At 45.7% G+C, this 20,482-nt stretch overlaps 1 protein-coding gene across 1 annotated transcript in view; it reads left to right on the top strand.

The window, feature by feature from the left end:
* Positions 1-20,482, top strand: part of PPFIBP1 (PPFIA binding protein 1) — a 212,621-nt gene that overhangs the window by 108,185 nt on the left and 83,954 nt on the right. The window lies entirely within an intron of this gene.

Here is a 20,482-nt window from a genome sequence, read left to right on the forward strand (position 1 = left end):
ATATATATATATATATATATATATATATATATATACACACACACACACACACACTGTGGCTAATAGCCACTGATGGACCTCTGCTCCATATTTTTATCTAACCCCTTCTTGAAGGTGGCTATGCTTGTGGACGCCACCACCTCCTGTGGCAGTGAATTCCACATGTTAATCACCCTTTGGGTGAAGAAGTACTTCCTATATCTTTTGGGCCAGGGATCACCAGCAGGTTTTGCTCTTCAGGGGACATACCAGGGGTGCGGTCACACTTACATTAAATCCATCAGCAACCCATCTTTAAAGCGCCGTTATTTCGTATGTCAGATAATCCGCCGCATCCTGTTTCCTGATCAGACAGCATGGAGTTCCGATGGCGTGCCGTGTTGATCCCGTCCCCTGCTCGATCACACAGCGCCCTCCCGGAACTTCTTTCAGATGGCGGCAATCCGCATTAGCGCAGGCGCAGTGCTGGGCGCTAACAGGAGGGTTTGCGGGGTTTCTGGCTATTAAACCTCTTTTTTTTTGTTTCCCCGCTGCTCTATCGATATATCGATATATCGTTGTGTCGAAATGGAATTTTTGAGCTCTTGCTTGGTGGCCGTCCGGTCGCCGCCGCGCTCCGACACCTCCGCGTCTCCCGGCACGTAGGGAGGGATCGGCGGGTGGGCGCCCCCCAGCAGCCTGGGCCGGAGGCTGGAACACATCCCCATGGTGGCGGCCAAAGGTTCTCACGTTCCCCGGGCCGGACACGCGACTCGCACGCACACCCGGCTAGAAGGGAGGAGGGGGACGTGATGTTGCAAACTGCTGTTTAGAAAAGCGCACGTGAAACATAACATCGATGACAGGGAGGAGGAGAAGTGAAGGAAGGTCGCCGCGCCTCTCGGTCCCCCTTTGGAGAAGACTCTGCAGCCGGAGGCAGGAGCGCGGGGTGGTCGCCGCCAGCCCAGGGAAGTCCCGGCCCTCCCCGAGGGCGGCTTTTAAAGTGAAACCATCTCCTCCTCGGAGCGGCCAAAGCTGCCCGCTTTCCTTGGGCTCCGAGAGAATCGTCTTCCTCCCTTCCATATTTCGATATATCGATATATCGCTATTACGCAATAAACTAAAATATTTTTTTTAAAAAAAGGCCGGGCTTGCACGTTTCAGAAGGCCCCCCCCTTCCTTCGATGGCGCAGTGATATGCATTTGCTTGTGGCGGGAAGCTGGAAGCGGGAAGCGCTGTTGCAACTCAGCAACGATTGCCCGTCCAGACGCTCCAGAGCGCCCAGGAAGCGCTCAGGAAACGTCTTGTTCCGGATTAAAAGCAGTGGCAAATTAATCCGCGAGCAAGGCGCATCAGCGTGGGACGGGCACGGGCTAAGCACGCTTCACAGATGTGCATGTGTGAACGTCCCGGTAAAATCCGACATACATGCGGGCTCAACTCATGCCTGTAGCGGGGTTTTTTGGACGTCTGACCGCACCCCAGGAGAGGCAGTCCCATAGGTATGCTGGTCCCAGGTCATCAAGGACCTTAAAGGCCAGAACCAAAACCTTGAAGAGGCGCCGGTACTCAACATGCAGCCAGTGCAACTGGCAAATCACAGGTTGAATGTGTGCTGACATTACCTATAAGTACCCTTGCTGTTGCATTCTGGGTAAGCGGTAGTTTGTGGGTCAGCTTCAAGGGTAGTCCTACGTAGAGTGATCTGCAGTAATCCAGTCTTGGGGTTACCATTGCATGGGTCACTGTGGCAGGGTCATGGCTAGAGAGGAAGGGGGCTAGTTGCCTGAAATGACACAGTTGGGAAAATGTCAGCCTGGCAACAATCGCTACCTGAGCTTCCATAGATAGTTGGAGCTGGTGTTAGTGGCATGCTGTCCAGAGCCGCAAGTTGGGAGTTGGCACCTCAACCTCTGATCAAGCCCCCCAGCCACAGAACTTTTGATGGATTCAGTCTCAGTTGGCTCTGCTTCAACCGTCCACACACTGCCTTCAGTCCTGCAGCCGAATTAGGTGGGGCAGTGGCCTGCTGACCGCCTATCAGCAGAGCCAGTTTGGTGTAGTGGTTAAGTGTGCGGACTCTTATCTGGGAGAACCGGGTTTGATTCCCCACTCCTCCACTTGCACCTGCTGGAATGGCCTTGGGTCAGCCATAGCTCTGGCAGAGGTTGTCCTTGAAAGGGCAGCTGCTGTGAGAGCCCTCTCCAGCCCCACCCACCTCACAGGGTGTCTGTTGTGGGGGAGGAAGGTAAAGGAGATTGTGAGCCGCTCTGAGACTCATCGAAGTGGAGGGCAGGATATAAATCCAATATCTTCATCTACCTCACAGGGTGTCTGTTGTGGGGGAGGAAGGGAAAGGAGATTGTGAGCCGCTCTGAGACTCTTCGGAGTGGAGGGCGGGTTATAAATCCAATATCTTCATCTACCTCACAGGGTGTCTGTTGTGGGGGAGGAAGGGAGAGGAGATTGTGAGCCGCTCTGAGACTCTTTGGAGTGGAGGGCGGGATATAAATCCAGTATCTTCTTCTATCTTCTTCATCTTCTTCTATCATCAAATTCAGCTGGGTATCATCAGGGTGCTGGTGACAACCCAGCCAAAAACTCCTCACCAGCTAGGTGAGAGGTCACATATTGATGTTAAACAACATAGGAAGATGGCCCCTTGGGCAACCCCACACACCACCACTGGGTGTTGATGTGACACCCTCTCTCCAAGCACCACTCTCTGTCCCCGACCCTGGAGGAATGAAGGAAGCCACTTCAAGGCTACTCCACAGACTCCTACATCAGTAAGGTTGTGGGCCAACAGATCATAGTCAACCATATCTTAACACTGCTGTCAAATCTAACAGCAGCAACAGTGCTGATCCACCTCAATCCAGATGTGACAGCAGGGTCATATAATCACACTTAACACTCTGAGACATTTATTTGCCTGTTTTTTTTTTCCTGGAATTGATTCTAAACTAAAATGACCTTATGAACTTAGCTTGTTATTTCTGTTTGCATCTGTTAAAACATTTTGGTATCTTGTATGCTTGTGTGCTACTTTGCAATTCAACCTGGATTCACTGATGGTGACCAGGATTGTCTCAGTCCTATGGCTGGGGTGAAAACTGGATTGAAATGGATCAACAGCTGATGTGTACTCCAAGAAACCCTGGAGCTGCTTGGCTAAGTTTTTAGTTGAAAGCAGAAAATGTGTCGGAATTTCTAAATTAAAATAGTTTATCTAGCTACTTAGTTATTTTATCTAGTTATTTACCGAATTTTTCGGACCATAAGACGCACTCCCCCCCCCCCAAAAAAAAAGTGTGGGGGGGAAGTGTGTGCGTCTTATGGAGCGAAGGGACGATAGGATGTACATTCCTCCGGGGGGAGGGCGATCCGCTGCTTCCGCCTCCGATCCCGGCGCTTCCCCCGCGCCTGCCTGCCTGGCTCCAGCTCTGCTTCCAGCATGCGCTGGGATCGCTCCACGCTGCCCCCACCGCAAACCCAGCGCTTCGCGAGCGCCGGCTGCGGAGGGGGCAGTGTGCTTCCTCCGTGCCTGTCTGCCTGGCTCCAGCTCTGACGCTTACAGCAAGTGCCAAGATCGCTCCCTCCGCCCTCCGATCCCGGCGCTTGCTGTAAGCATCAGAGCTGGAGCCAGGCAGACAGGCACGGAGGAAGCACACTGCCCCCTCCGCAGCCGGTGCTCGCGAAGCGCTGGGTTTGCGGTGGGGGCAGTGTGGAGTGATCCCAGCGCTTGCTGGAAGCAGAGCTGGAGCCAGGCAGGCAGGCACGGGGGAAGTGCCGGGATCAGAGGCGGAAGCAGCGGATCGCCCCCCAGGAGGAAGGTGCATCCTATGGTCTGGAGTGTCTTATGGACCGAAAAATACGGTAGTTGTTTTCCATATACTCTTCAATATTTGTTTTTTTCATCCTTAGGAGGAGAGTGTCAGTGTCTTAAATGGAACATAAAATAAGATTTAAAGAAGATAGAGGTAAAATAAGACAAAGATTTGGTAGATTTTAGCTGCTGGTTTTGTTTTTTTTTATCTCACTACATATGCTAAACTCAGTCCATCCTTATATCTGTATTCTCACCAAGAATTTCTTATTTGGAATAGCAATTGTAATTATAATGCAATGAATCAGAATGGTACTTTTGAATGCACTCCAGATGTGGGGGCTGGCAGCAGGCCCACTTGGGCGGGCAGTTGGAAGCCAAGTGAGAAGGTGATCCACACCGGAAACAAAGCCCTTCATTTCTCCTGGGTACTGTGCGTTTCCCCAATGGCTGAGGCTTCAGGCGGCTGTCCCAAGCACTCCATTCCCGCTCCTCTTGCAGTTGCACTTGGCGCAGCTGGGTGTCAACCTCACAGGACAGTTGTACCTACCCCACAAGAGTATCAGGGTTATCCTGTACCAGCACCTATTGCAGTAAGTTGGCAAATAACCTCCTTGTAAGCAGTGACCTTCATTTGCTCGTCCCAGCTGTGCACATTGGCTTCGAGCATGAGAAACTCATGGGCATACTGTCTCACCGGCCGTTTGCCTTGCTTGATCGCTTCCAGCTGGGCGATAGCGTTGGTTTCCTTCATGGGGTCCTCGAACTACCTCAGTAGAGAATGCAGGAACTCTTGGGTTGAATACAACTCTGGTGCGTTTGTCTCGTAGAGTGTGACAAACCAAGGCCAGCTGCTGGATCTTCCAATTGTGTGCTGATGATGTCGACATGCAGTTCTGAAGGGAACAATGCACCCCCATTGCTTGGATGATGAAAAATTCCAGCTTCCCCGGGTCTCTGTTGAAGCGTGCAGTGGAGCCTCAGACACTCAGCAATGGCCCCGCTGGGGCAGGCCATGCACCCAGAGGGCCTGGTGGGGGTGCTTGCTGGGGGCCCCAAGAGCCAGTGGGCTTCCTGACTGCGGCGCTGGGAGAGCAAGTGCTGGCGGGGCCACTGTGGTTGCAGTGGCGGTGGGGCTGGTAGCAGCAGTTGTGGTGGCCACACCACTGGCAGCATAGAATCATAGAGTTGGAAGGGACCTCCAGGGTCATCTAGTCAAACCCCCTGCACAATGCAGGAAACTCACAAACAACCCCCCTAAATTCACAGGATCTTCATTGCTGACAGATGTCCATCTAGCCTCTGTTTAAAAACCTCCAAGGAAGGAGAGTCCACCACCTCCCGAGGAAGCCTGATCCACTGAGGAATCAATCTAATGGTCAGGAAGTTCTTCCTAATGTTGAGCTGGAAACTCTTTTGACTTAATTTCAACCCATTGGTTCTGGTCCGACCTTCTGGGGCCACAGAAAACAATTCCACACCATCCTCTATATGACAGCCCTTCAAGTACTTGAAGATGGTGATCATATCACCTCTCAGTCGCCTCCTCTGCAGGCTAAACATCCCCAGCTCCTTCAACCTTTCCTTATAGGACTTGGTCTCCAGACCCCTCATCATCTTTGTCACCCTCCTCTGGACCCGTTCCAGCTTGTCTATATCCTTCTTAAAATGTGGTGCCCAAAACTGAACACAATACTGCTGGTGAGGTCTTACCAGAGCAGAGTAAAGCAGAACCAGCAGAAAAGGAGAAACTGACTAATGAACTGACTAATGAGTCTGACCACGAAGATGTCGTAGACTCCAGTCTGGGGTGGGGGCTTTAAAGGTGCAGCAGAGACAATGATAATGTCTCTGCTGCAATGATATCTGCTTCAGCATGATAATGAAGAAAGATCCATGTCTTCTGACGAGCTCGCCCCAATAGCCCAGCTGGATGATATCTCTATTGGAGCTTTAGCCTCTTTAAAGCGGTGTCCGTCTGCAACACAGGATGTGGATCCCCGGAGCTCCTTTACGGAGTCTAAGGTCAGCGTGGGCCATAAAAGGAACATGCAACAATTGGTTCTACAGCCCAATAAGGTATGCATCACAGTTTGTCCTTATGGCAGGAAGACCCCATGCTGGAGAAGTAAACTTTTAGTTAAATCTCATCTCTGTGAACTTCTTCATCTGAACTATCACAAAATTGACTTGATTACTTACCATCAAATCTCTTAATGATTAGTCTCAAATGCAGAGGATTCTGCTTACCTTTCAATTCCCCAACGTTCCTTCACTAATTTTGAGGGGAAAGAATTACTTATGGTCGAAGGGGGTTTTCACTGTGCGATCCTTTATTAATTCTCAAACTTATGCTCTGCTGCCTAACCTGTCCGCAAGGGACAGTACGCGAAGTAATCCTCATCTTTTGAAGAAGGCATCATCTTCAGCAGTAAAATATAAGGCTTCGATGTGTTTTAAGGTATCCAGTTCTGGTCAATCCCAATCAAACCCCGAGCTGGATAATGAGTCATCAGTGCAGCCCTCTATGGATGTGATGCATAGTCTCCTTAATGTTTCAATAGAAGATGCAGTCATTTGGGAGTCTTCCAGCAAAAGTTCAACAGGTGATGCTCATAAGACTTGAATGTACTAAGCGGCATTTGCAAAGGTCCTTACAGCCGGGGAAATCGGTTCCTTCAATCAACCTGGATCTTGCAGGCAACCCCCTGTCCCCTTGTCCCCCATCGGCTGACTTAATTGATCTGACTATGGATCCCTCTCTAACTGGCTCAAGGGCACCCCAACATAATGGCTGTATTTTCACTGATGACGCCAGGGTGCTAGAAAGGATTTCCCATATCCAACTTACCATTTAAGGTGGTCCTCTTGGATCCTTGCCCGCCATTTTCCTAGGCTTTATTGCTGTCCTCCACAGCACTGACTCTAATCATGATCAATGTTTATTTAGCCCCTTCTAATGGAGAGCTGGAGTTTGATGCTGTCTGGGAGAAATTTTCTGATTATGTGATGTATTTGTCTAGGAAATTCCATGCCGCTCAGCTCATGATTTTTGGTGATTTTAATGCTCGGATAGGCAGTAATAATCAGAAATGGATCTCTCATTTTGGCTTTGAAGCGGCTGAATCCCTTCCACTACAATTATGTTTGCCCCGTTGTTCTAAAGATACTTTAACCAATAAGGCGGGTCTTAGATTAATTGAATTCTGCATAACACACAATGCTATAATATTTAATAGTCTCTCCAAATTTCCGGCCACAACTGATTTTACTATTTTTTCCACACGGGGTTGCAGTGTGATAGATTTTTGTTTGGGTTCACCCAACCTTCTGTCATCTATCGATAACTTTTACATTGATTCAAGCAATGAAAATTGACCACTTGCCCCTAATCCTTAAGATTGGATCTGGAGGTTAATATGGTATCATCTTCCCAATCTGTGAAGGTCTCTGAGAATGTTCTAAAAAAAATCAAGTGGTCCCCGACCCTAGAAAGGGAGTTTTCTTCCCTCTTTGCCTCTGAAGCCCTGTGCAGATTAAGGGATTCAATCATAAATTCCAATTCAGATGATACAACCCTTTCAGGATTCTCATTATTAATTGATTACTGTAGTGCTAAAGCTAAACCTGTGATCTTGTCTAGGTCTAGTTTCTCTAGCTGGTTCGATACAGATTGTTTAGCTTGGAAACAAGAACTGAGAGCACAATTTAAAGAGGCCTGTCACTCCAAAGACCCAACAAAAATTAAAGCCTACATTGCTTGTAAGACAGCCTATCTGGAGCTAATTACATCGAAAAAGAAAGTTTTCTTTCAGAATAAATGGGACCAATTTTACCACTTGATAAAATCTAATGATAATAAGGCTTTCTGGAGAATCATTTTGGGCAATCTAAAAATCATTTTAAAAGGTGTGCTGTCCCTTTAAATGTGATGGCCAGAACTCCCTTGGAGTTCAGTTATGCTTGTCACACTCTTGCTCCTGGCTCTGCCCCCAATGTCTCCTGGCTCCCCCCCTCAAAGTCCCCAGATATTTCTTGAATCAGACTTGGCAACCCTATTCAATAAAGATATTGGTCTATAGTTTTTAATCATAATTGCATCTTTTCACCTTGTAGAATACAGTTCATTATAATTTGTAGTGTAAAAGCAGTTCATTGTAATCTGAAGTGTAAAAGCATTGTAAAATTTACATTTATAATATAATTACATTTATAATACAATCCTGGGAGGCCATCTGGACCTGCTACTTTTCCTGGTTTGATTTTCTTTATAGCTTCCACCACTTCTCATGTCATTATAGAACCATTCCTAATGTTTCTTTGCCAGTCCATAGCTACGGTGGGGTCTCCAGGCCCTGGCCCCTCCGCAAACTCCAGGGCAAGGGCCCTGGCCCCACCACTTACCACTCCATCTCCCAAGTTGTTCTTGTTCCCCCTGGTGCATTCTCCTCCTCCTCCTCCTGTGGCTGCTCAACTGTCTCCGATCGCCTTGGCCTCCTGGACTGCCTCTTCGGGCATGGTAGTGGCAGTGGGGTGTGTGCCTGCAGGCTGGCTGGTGGAGCCACTAGGCGGGGTGGCTTCAGGTGGGTGCTGCTGCAGGGGAGAGACAGGTGGGCAGCTGTGCTTGGATGATCCTTGGGAGCAGCAGCGGTGCCCGACTGGGGCTGGGGGCTGGAGTGAGTGACTGCAGGCTGCAACACATTCACATCCCTAGTTGACTGGCTGGGTTGCCCCGCAAGCACTTATCCTGGGCAGCTTCGTGCTGAGCTGACAGCTGAAGCACAACCAGGACACAGGCCAGGCCAGGCCAGTACCACTCACTCACTGACTCCTCACCTTCACCCAGTCTGCCCTCACAGTACAGCCTCTCACCTGCCTTCCAAAGAGACAGCTGGGGAGGACCAGGAGTCAGTGCGCACTGAGGGTGAGGTGAGGCCATGCAAGGCTCCAGCAGTGAGCATGGCCTGGTGCCCTCCTGTTGATCAGGGCCAGCTACGGTGTGTGAGCAGCCCGGGTGGGGCCCTTGTTCTCCAGGGGGGACTCCCTTTCCCTTCCACCTGGTTTCCCTTTTCCTTTTTATATTTTTGTGAAGCCATTTTTGGGCCCCACAGCTCCCACCACTTTCCCCAGTCTTTGTTCTTCTGTTATCTTAGGTAACGTCTGTTTTTGGAGATATTCCCCTGTCTTTGTCTAATAATAATAATAATAATAATAATAATAATAATAATAATAATTAATAATAATTAATAATAATAATAATACATTTATTTTTATATCCCGCCCTCCCCCGCCAAAGGCAGGCCCAATAAAGATATTGGTCTATAGTTTTTAATCATAATTGCATCTTTTCACCTTGTAGAATACAGTTCATTGTAATCTGAAGTGTAAAAGCATTGTAAAAGCTTTTCTCCAGAACATTTATAATACAATCCTGGGAGGCCATCTGGACCTGCTGCTTTTCCTGGTTTGATTTTCTTTATAGCTTCCACCACTTCTCATGTCATTATAGAACCATTCCTAATGTTTTTTTGCCAGGCCCATAGCTACGGTAGGGTCTCCAGGCCCTGGCCCCTCCGCAAACTCCAGGGCAAGGGCCCTGGCCCCACCACTTACCACTCCAACTCCCAAGTTGTTCTTGTCCCCCCCCCCCCCCCCGTGCATCCTCCTCCTCCTCCCAAAGTTATATCATGTCCTTTATATAAGGTAGCATAATAATTATAAATTATTTTTGAATAGCCACATTATCCATAACTACCCTATCACTTCCTTGTAACTTCAATATAATTTTCTTTTCTTTCTTGTCTCAGTTTATATGCCAGCCATCTTCCTGCTTTATTTGTATTCTCAAAATTTCTTTGCTTTACAAAATTCAGTTTTATTTCTATTTGTCTTACTGCTAACATGAACAGCAGTAGTTGTAAAAATTTTATTTGGCACAAGGTGTTAATGTTTCCTGGGGAATTTTAAATTAATCCTCTTTCCTTTTATTTTCATCTAATACCTTTTGTAATTTCTCTTGGCTCTTTTTCTTAAATTCAACATTATGTTGTATAAAATGGCCTCTCATAAAAGCTTTAGTTGTATCCCAGACTTTTCTGAAATTACTACCTTTATTTTAATTGATTTCAAAAAATTCTTTTAATTATACAGTATTTCACAATTGCTTCCTTTTTTCCAATTTAAATTGATTACATTTTTGAACTTTGATGAACAGTACAAATTTCAGTTGAAACAGAGTGTGAGATAGCTTCCTTTTGCAACAAAACTTAATTTAATCTCCATATAAAGGTGCTAGTTTTTCTTTTGAACACCTAATTTACTGGGCATGATCAGAAAAAGTATTGGGCATAATCTCTGTTTTGGCAACTTTAGAAACTAAATATCTGGAGATCCAAAACATGTCTAATCCTCGAAAAATATCTATGTCTTTCTGAGAAATATGTAAATCTCTTTGAGTTAACATCTGTCTTCAGATATCTACCAAACCTAAATTCTCAGTCAAATCAAATAAGTTTACCTTGTGTATTTTAGGAAGTTTACCTTGTGTATTTTAATAGTTTTCAGATAGTCTATCCATTTGTGGCAAGGTCACTCTTTCCCAGTCACTCTTTTCCAATCATCAGGCACCAACTGTCTATGAGAAAATGTATAAATTAATCCGTGAATTGTCTGTAGAATGTCCCTTTATTATCATTGGGGGCATAAATTCCCAACACCAAAGTCTTGGCCCCAATAACATAACTTCAGTCCCCACAGTAAAAAAAACCCTGTTCATCTGTGAAAACCACTTCTGGCTTCCAGTGGGGGGAGCATGGCGAGAAGATGTCAGCTGAGAAGTACTATGAAGGCAGAAATCAGCTGGGAAAGACTTCAGCTGATATATCTCTCTGGAACAAAGAGAGGTGTTGTATTAGCCACTTCTTCATTAGGCTATTTCCTCATGAGTAAATTGCTTAGATGAAGGCCCTTGCAGTTTGCTGGTGTTGAGCAGCCTGAAGAATACAGTTCATTGTAATCTGTAGTGTAAAAGCATTGTAAAAGCTCATCTCCAGAACTTTTATAATACAATCCTGGGAGGCCATCTGGACCTGGTACTTTTCCTGGTTTGATATAGAGATACCTGGGTCTAACGTTTAGTGAAACATTGAGTCTTTACATTTTTGCCTGTGCCCATGCAGGAAACTTTAAAGTTCCACCCCCCCAGACCTTTTACTACATGAAGAAACCACTAAATTTATAGACAGAATGAACATTTCTTGACAGCAGAGACACTGAAAGATTTTTTACAGTGAGATGTTCTTTGTTTCAAGCTTTTCAAAATTAAACAATAACTTAACTCTGTTCTTTTAAGAACTGCCTGCAAAAGCTAATTTTAAAACAGAAAAAAAAGAACAATAAAACAGACAAGGCTTTTCCATGGTTGCTATTTCACTCTTTTTGTTTTTTAATAAAAAACCATGTAAACCAAACTCTGTGGGAACTCTGTTTTGTTTATTATAAAGAGAGTCTGCAGTTGGCAGAAAGATAATTTCTGTGAAAACAAGGGAAAGAATCTGGGAAAGATCCAAACTCATTAGGTGCAAAAGTGACATCTACTCGCTAACAAAATTATTGCACAAAACCCTTTCCCTCCTTCCTCTGCACAATAAATCCATAATTTAACCACGGTGAGAACTAGAAAACATTTTCAATCCTTAGATTTGACAAAAACTCCAGATAAGACTATTACTCCTGGAAGTTTACAGAATCTATTTGTGCGATTTGGAAGTAAAATGGAGGCATCTTTTAAAAAAAATGCAGGGTAAATTTGTGAATTTGGAAGCAGATGTCACAGAAGAGCTTAAGAATTTTGAAAATTATATTAAACAAATTCCAGGGGAGGTTCAACACACCAATGAGAAAATAGAAACTTTGGAGTGTAAAACAGATGTGTTAAATAGAGAACTGGAAAGAGATACATTGGCTTTATTAGAATTCAGAAAGATTTCTGTTTGAGATTTAGAGCTTTGCCCGAAGCCTCTGGTGTTAACGTTAGAGAGGAAATCATAGAAATGTTGGCAGAGTTTTTAGAGATCAATAAAATGATATGGACTCTGAAATCAACCGTCTATAGGATTAATACAAGATTATGCCACATTTAAAAAGTGTCAAGAGATGTCTTGGTTCATTTTGTTAGGGGGGAGGGAAGGGCTTATGTTTTACAACAACACGCTGAAGTTAAATTTAAGATCGATACTGCAAAAATTATTGTTTTGAAAGAAATTCCAATCAAGATCCTGAACAAAAGGAACTTTTCTTACTGACAAAAAAATTCTACAATGGAGATATAGGCTGAATTCTGCTCAAAAGTCAAGGGATTTTTTGGAAAGACATAAAACAGTGGGAGGAAACAGCCTTCAGAATAAACTAAAGACTCAAAACATATCCAACAGGAAATGGAAAAAGAGGATCCTGACTCAGAGGATACAAGCATGGAATATATATCTGGAATATAATTATGAATTATAAATGCCTAATGTGGAGAAAATGCCCCCCCCCAAGAGAAAAAAATCATATGAAAAAGTTAAACAAGGCATTGTTTGCTTACAAGAGAGGTTTATCGGGAAAAAGACAAAGTATTTAGTATATAAAACTTTGGGAGAAGAATTTATTTCGGCAAGAGGTAAGAAGAAAATTGGTGTTGTGTTCTGTATTACATCAGCAGGTGAATAGTTTATTGTACATGATCATTGGCTGCTACAATATAAAAGCACATTTTGAAAAACACAATATAGAATTTACATTCAAAATAACAAGCTTAAAACCAAGTCTTCAGGTTAAAACTGTATGGTGCTTCTAAAATTTCAAGAATACGTTTAAAATAGTTAAATAACATTAACTATGCTGAACTACAGAGCTTAGTGTGATGCATCACTAGGAGTCACCTTGGATCTAACTTTTCTAGCTGCAAGTGCAAAGAGCGCTACCCTACATGAGACCAGAGAATTCACATCTGACAGTAGGTAAACCAACTTTTCATTGTCAGGAAAGTTATGTATTTGGCTTAAGATTCCAGATAGGAATCTGTCTCTTAGGTCTGAATATAAAGGGCAAAACATTATGTAGTGGTAGAGATCTTCCACATTGTTCCTGTGGTTTCTTGGTGTATCTTCCAAACAGCAGTTTGGAATGGTCTGAAAATGGAGTGCAGTAAATGCTGCTCTTAGGCTATAAACTGCAATATCTGACAAGTAAGAGGTTCTTTAATGGCCTTTTTTTATCCTATGATACCATGATGCAGATTTTGACTGGGTTATCAGTGTGTTGTCTAGTAATGTATCCTCATTATATACCCATCAACGCAAATCCCAGATGTACAGGGAGGATCTAAGTAAATCGTCCAGCACAGTGTATCATGAGATGGTGTTATAAAATTCAGCACAAGTTTTGTCATTGTTTAATAAAACAGAGTAGCTTATTTTACTAAGAGTTTCTTTTGGAAGCTGTTGAAATTTCAGCTTTGATTTCAAGATCGCTATGTCAACTTGAGCCCTAAGTGATGGTATATTGAATTCTGCTCTCATTAAGGCCACAGGCGATCCTTTAGGCAAAAGCAGTAGCTGCCTCAAAAGATAGTTTTGCACAGTCTCCAAGCTGGTCAATATTTGTTTATTCCACCTCTGGAGTTCTAGCCCATACAGTACATGAGGAACTACTTAAGTGTCGATATGGCACTGGCCTTTGACTTGATAGACAGAGAGAGACTTAACAGTGCTTAACAGCAGGATCTATTCGGAAACCCCCTTTAGTTCGGTAAAATCTCAGGATTACTCCCGATAGTTTATTTGCATTTGATTTAATGGAGGCTACGTAGGTGTTCCAGTTCAATGTTTCACTAAACATTAGACCCAGGTATTTATATATCTTGCACTGTTCTATTGGAATGCAATGGATGTTCCAGATATATATTTTTAGGTCTTTTCCGAAAGACCACTACCTTGGTTTTGATAGATAATCTCTCCTCCTTACAGTAATCTATCAAACTAACTAGAAGTCTCTTCAGACCAATTCTTGTTAGGGAAAACAAAACCATATCATCCATATATAGCAATACTGATATATTTTGTTGTCCCAACGTAGGTGGTACAAAATCAGGGCTGTTTAGTTTAGAAACTATGTCATTTATATAGATATTTAAAAACGTAGTAGTTAGCACACAGCCCTGCTTTACTCCTTTCCCTGTGGGGATTTTGCTAGTTAAAGAACTCGATGTACCTACTCTTATCCTTGCAAGGGTGTCTTGATGAAGTTCTCTCAGTAGATACAGCAACCTCTTATCTGTGTTTGTCTTCAGTCACTTGGCCCAAAGTCTCTCTCTGTCTATCAAGTCAAAGGCCAGTGCCAAATCGACAAACACTGCATACAGGGCTTTAGTAGCCCTATATGGGCCTTTAAAGCCCATATGGCCAGGGTCCAGTGTCCTGCATACCTTAGGGACCGCCTTTCCCTGTATATGCCCCAGTGAGCACTTGGGTCCAGGTCTCAAAACCTATTGACACTCCCCAGTGTCAGGAAAGTTAGGCCCTAGTAAACTAGAGCCAGGGCCTTTTCTGTTGCTGCCTCTAGCTGGTGGAATGAGTTGCTGGAGGAGGTTAGGGCCCTGCGAGAGCTTGCACAGTTCCGCAGGGCCTGTAAAACTGCACTCTTCCACCATGCTTTCCTATAATGGGAACTTCTACAGAAACAGATTAGGCCCATAAACCAGAAATTTAAACATCACTCTGGATTTCTTACCACGCTATGGCAATCTGAGGTCCCTTTGGAACACCTAATACCAACCATCCAGTTATATTGCTACCATCGAAATCTTAACTGTCTGTATGAACTACTGTACTAGCGCCTATTGATATTCATGTTTTAGTTATGGTTTTTATGTTTTATTGCTGTTTTATTTTGTTCGGTCATTGTTTGACCCCAACCTGTGAGCCACCCTGAGCCTGCCTTTGGTGAAGAAGGCGGGATATAAATAAAATAAAATAAAAATAAATAAATAGTAGGACCAGACATTGCAGAATTGGCCAGTTGGTAGTGTGACAGTGGTTTATTGTACCTATATTTTTCCTGAAGCCTGTTTGATGAGGATAGATGATACTGTTTTTGAGTATCCAATCATCAAGTTTCCTTAGTAGGTATTTCCAATATAGTTTGAACACCGTGTCTAAGAGACTTATGGGTTGATAGTTTTGGGGGTTAGACCTATCCCCCTTTTTATAAATGGGGACCACGATACTAAGGTTCCACCCTGAAAGGAATATACCTGAGTTGTTAATTTGAGTGAATAGTTTGACCAATATTCAGGTCCACCATCCAGGAAAGGACATAATGAGGTCGGTTGGAATCAGGTCTTCCCCGGGAGATTTCTCAGGGGCCAGAGTAGTTATAAGACTTTCCACTTCAGATTCTGTCAAATTTATATATAAGCCCTTAATTAGTAAGACTTGAATGTAGTTAGGACTTGGCAAGTCTAAAGTTTGAATTTCTACCCTTAAGAACATAAGAACATAAGAGAAGCCATCTTGGATCAGGCCAATGGCCCCTCCAGTCCAACACTCTGTGTCACATAAGAACAGAAGAGAAGCCATGTTGGATCAGGCCAATGGCCCCTCCAGTACAACACTCTGTGTCACATAAGAACGTAAGAGAAGCCATGTTGCATCAGGCCAATGGCCCCTCCAGTCCAACACTCTGTGTAACATAAGAACAGAAGAGAAGCCATGTTGGATCAGGCCAATGGCCCCTCCAGTCCAACACTCTGTGTCACATAAGAACATAAGAGAAGCCATGTTGGATCAGGCCAATGGCCCCTCCAGTCCAACACTCTGTGTCACATAAGAACATAAGAGAAGCCATGTTAGATCAGGCCAATGGCCCATCCAGTCCAACACTCTGGGTCACATAAGAACATAAGAGAAGCCATGTTAGATCAGGCCAATGGCCCATCCAGTCCAACACTCTGTGTCACACAGTGGCAAAATTTTTTATACATACACACACACTGTGGCTAATAGCCACTGATGGACTTCTGCTCCATATTTTTATCTAAACCCCTCTTGAAGGTGGCTATGCTTGTGGCCGCCACCACCTCCTGTGGCAGTGAATTCCACATGTTAATCACCCTTTGGGTGAAGAAGTACTTCCTTTTATTCGTTTTAACCTGGCTGCTCAGCAACTTAGGTTGACATTAACTAATATAGCCAGCCCTCCACTGCCCCTCCCTGTAGAGCATAGCTTGAGTGCTGGTGTAGCATATGCTCTATAACCTAGGAGGGTTAGAGAGGTAGGGTCCTTAATCCAGGTTTCCTGTAAAAAAACAATATCAAAGTTTCTTAGGGCTGTAAGAAATTCAGAATCAAAAAGTTTGTTCTGCCACCGCCCCCCCCTCCCCCAGATTCCATGACAAGATCCGTAGTTGTCACTTTTCTTCTGTAATTTTTTCTAGGTCACCTCTCAGCTCACGGTAGACACATCCATTCATACCCTGCTCCTCTTGTGCTCGAAGTCGTTCAGGTTCTGCAGTCTCACCAAAAAACTGTCCATAGCTTCCCTCTGTTTTTCTGGTTGGAAGGATTTCAGCTGCAATGTTTGAGATTGTTGCTTCGTGAGTAGTTGCTATGGCAGAGCTTTCCAAACAGTGTGATGCGACACGTTAGTGTGTCACCGGCAGTCTGTCACTGTGTCACGCAGCAGATCGGGTCAGGCAAATTCACCTGCCCCTGATGACTGCCTGCATGAACCTCTGAACCCAGCTGCCCTGCCTATAGAGCCTTGCTTGGCTCTTTTTCTCCCTCTCAAGGCACCGAGGGGGGCAGACACCGGCACCTCTGGGGTCTGAGCCTTGAGGTGACTGGGCTTGCCTGAAGCTGGACTGCTACTGCAGCACGCTGCTGAATGCAGCTATTCCCTGCTCGGGCTGGGCTCTCACTCTCCCCTCTTGCAGTGCCAGAAGCCTTGGCCCTGGGACAAGCAATGCAGTTTAAATGGGGGGGGGGGCTTAACATGCCTTTTGTCAGGGGGATGTGTTTGGAAGGAGGTTTCCTTGTCAAATGTGCAAGATCTCTGCATTTGGTCCAGGCACCTCCAGATCGGGGCCATGGGGACAGCCGCCAGCACTCTTAGCAGTTGGAGTTGGAAGCTCCCTCCCTGCCCTGAGCGGCCATTGCCCTGCAGGCCCCATCATGAGGTCGGCAGGAGCGCTGCCGTGTCCCTGGTGGGTCTGTAGGTTGGCCGGTCTCTCGTGTGGCAAATGGCCCAGGAAGTCACAGCTTCCAAGTGGTAACCCTGCTAGCTCGTGGCTCCTCCTCCACCCTCCCATGACACCAGCTTGAGTGTGGAAGGGGGAGCTAAGATGCATTCAAGATGGCGGCAGCAGTGGTTGAGGGGGTTGCAGCAGTGGCAGGGGCTGCCAGGTCACTGCCCAGCCCAGACCCTGGCTCAGCTCAGGCCCCCAGAGAGGAGCTGCCTCTGCTGGAGAAAGCTGAGATCCAGAGCCACCTGGAGAGGAGCGCTCGGCAATGTAAATTGTGTTAAGGAAGGAGAGAGATGTTGGGTCCATGTAAAGGAGCCCTTTTCTGTTGAGCCTTTGTATGGTCCAGATCCCTAAGCATATTCCTGCCTTCATCCATGCCCACTGAGCTTGCTGACTATTTGGAAAGCAGAGCGGTTTCTTATTGAGCAGGGAGAGGTATGCATCCAATGCACAGGCACCAAGAATGTCTTTCTTTTAATGCTGTGATCTTTTCTTTCATTCCCATGGCATATGCCCTCGAACAACTGATCGTCCCTCCTCCTAGCCAGCTCCCCACCCTCTTCTTCAAAGTGCTTGAAATCAACATAGCTGTCATAAAGGAAACAATAACCGTTTTTGCACACAGCTTACCTCGCAGTCACAATCCTGTTCAATCCGCAGCATCCGGTCGGATTTCCCACCGTCTGCGCCGGAGTTACAGGAAGTGCCGCAGCTTCTGCGTAGCAAACGTAAACTGGGTTTTAGTGGTTTACGTTTGCTACGCAAAAGCTGCGGCACTTCCTGTAACTCTGGCGCAGACGGTGGGAAATCCGACCGGACGCTGCGGAGGGAACAGGATTGTGACTGCAAGGTGAGCTGTGTGCGAAAACGGTATATGCCTTTAAGGTAGACTTTCCCCCAACTCAGTACTTCAGGACGGTGAAGGGAACAAGAAGTTAGATCTCATGCTGGGGCGTGGAATAGAAGTCCCCTATAAATAACTGTTGCATTAACTTGCAATCTGATGCAAACTTTCCAAAAATGATCTGGATTCCTGTCCTGTTCTTCTGATCTTAGCAGACGTAGAGGGTTTATGAGTACTGCTGTATTGAGATTATTTTCAGTCATAGGCAAGCTTTTGATTTCTGGAGGGAAGGATTCAGAAATGAGACCAAGATTAACTTTACAGGACTAAAATGGTAGTTAGCAAACCAAGCACAACCACCCCCTTCTGCTTTTTCTGGCGTAGGTGAGGAAAGGAAATAAACACTGTCTGATAGGCTGTGTAGTATTCTCAACATCTCAATAGTTCTCTGTTGAAGGGTTGCTGTGACAGCAGTCTCTCTTCCCCCCTCCCTTCTCCACACCACCACTTTGTAGATAGCATCCCTACTGCATTAGGGCATAGGCGGCTGAACCTGTTGCTGAAGTAGCTCTGCGATTTTAGTCTTTTAATTAGAGGCATGCTATACTGCGCTGAACTGAAGAACTAGAGAAGAAGAAGAAAGGGGGAGAAAATGAAAGAGAGAGCTTATTAAAGAGAAAGAGAAGTGTTAAAAACAGTCCTGTTACTTTTGTATTTAGTTAATGCTAAAACCAGGGCTCATTTCCAGTGGAAACACGCAGGAACAATGTCCTGGGAGAGAAGAAATGAATTGTTTATTTGTTACCTTATAAAACAGCCACACGTGGTGAAGTTCTGTGTCGGTCTCTGCTTCTCTTGCAGTCAGCTGGAGCGTCACAGTCTAGTATGGGCTTTTCACAGGCAGTAATGACTCTTTTGCAATCTGGCCCCACCCCCTCAACCCTGCAAGGGGAGAGGTTGAGGCCTTGCTTGGAATTACTATCTGGCGACGCTGCTGGACTGGCTACTGCTTGGTAATTTTTGTGTGTGTGTGGGGGGGGGGAGTCCTGGACTTCTTTGGCTGGGGGAGGGGACTTCAGCCCACACTACAAGGAAAGCCTTGCCCTGGTCAGCTCAGTGCACTTGGCCTTCAGTGGAGGAGTGCTCCTCCACTGAAGGCCAGTGCATTGGGCCACAGCAGGACAAGTGAGACTGGAGTGTGCCTTGTCCACATGAGCAGCAGTGTGTGTGTGTGGGGGGGTGATATCTGGCCTTCATTGCAGGCCCTCCCTGGCTTGCCTTGCTTGGCTCAGCTGGGGGAAGAGCAGCGGCAAGGGGGTGATCTCTGGCCTCCATTGCAGGGGGGAGGCTGCATAAGAGTTCCCAAGCCATTCAAGTCTTGGCCCAGCCATCCTGGACAACTGGGTGGGAGTCTTCTGTTTGGGGGTGGGGTGGGGTGTTCCATATCTTTCCCCACCCCCTCTCTCTCTCAGCAAAGGAGGCTGAGAGGGGAGGGACGGTGGCTCAGTGGTAGAGCATCTGCTTGGGAAGCAGAAGGTCCCAGGTTCAATCCCTGGCATCTCCAAAAAAGGGTCCAGGCAAATAGGTGTGAAAAACCTCAGCTTGAGACCCTGGAGAGCCGCTGCCAGTCTGAGAAGACAATACTGACTTTGATGGACCGAGGGTCTGATTCAGTATAAGGCAGCTTCATATGTTCATATGTTTGGGGAGGGACGGTGGCTCAGTGGCAGAGCATCTGCTTGGGAAGCAGAAGGTCCCAGGTTCAATCCCTGGCATCTCCAACCAAAAAGGGTCCAGGCAAATAGGCGTGAAAAACCTCAGCTTGAGACCCTGGAGAGCTGCTGCCAGTCTGAGAAGACAATACTGACTTTGATGGACCAAGGGTCTGATTCAGTAGAAGGCAGCTTCATATGTTCATATGTCCTCCTGGTCTTTCCTGGAGATTTCCCCACAGATCAGGTCAGTTTCCCAGGGTAGAGGACTGAGGGCTCCCCCCCACTTTTTGGAGGAAGTGGGCTGCCCTTTCTCTCCAAGAAATAGGTCTCCCCTCCCCCCATGGAGGCAATCCCAGGACGTTCCTGGAAATTTCCTCACAAATCATGTCAGTTCCCCAGAGGAGAGGATCAAGGGCTTCCCCCCCCTTTATGAAGGAAGTAGGCTGCCCTATCTCTCGAAGAGATAGGATGGGAAGGGCATATACTGCCCTGCCCTTCAGCATAGGGAACCCAGAGCTTACAAGACAGCTGTTGAAGCAATGTGAAATTGTAAAGCAGAAACAATAAAAGGAGCAGGGAAAAAAACACTGATAACCAGTAGAAGAAAAAGGCAGACCAAAAAAGCCCAGCCTTGTTACTGGGAAAATAAAATTACAAAAACAAGAATAAAATCAATGTATGGCCTTGTACTGGACCAATCAAATTAGCGCAAAATACAATTAACCATGAAATAAAAGTGGTCCAAGCCAGAAAGAAGTGGCAAGTTTTAAGATGATGTATAGATGGTATATAACTCCTAAAAAATTGGCAAAGATGAATAATAAGATGC

The sequence above is a fragment of the Heteronotia binoei genome, chromosome 17 (assembly GCF_032191835.1).
Source record: "Heteronotia binoei isolate CCM8104 ecotype False Entrance Well chromosome 17, APGP_CSIRO_Hbin_v1, whole genome shotgun sequence".
Taxonomy (NCBI): domain Eukaryota; kingdom Metazoa; phylum Chordata; class Lepidosauria; order Squamata; family Gekkonidae; genus Heteronotia; species Heteronotia binoei.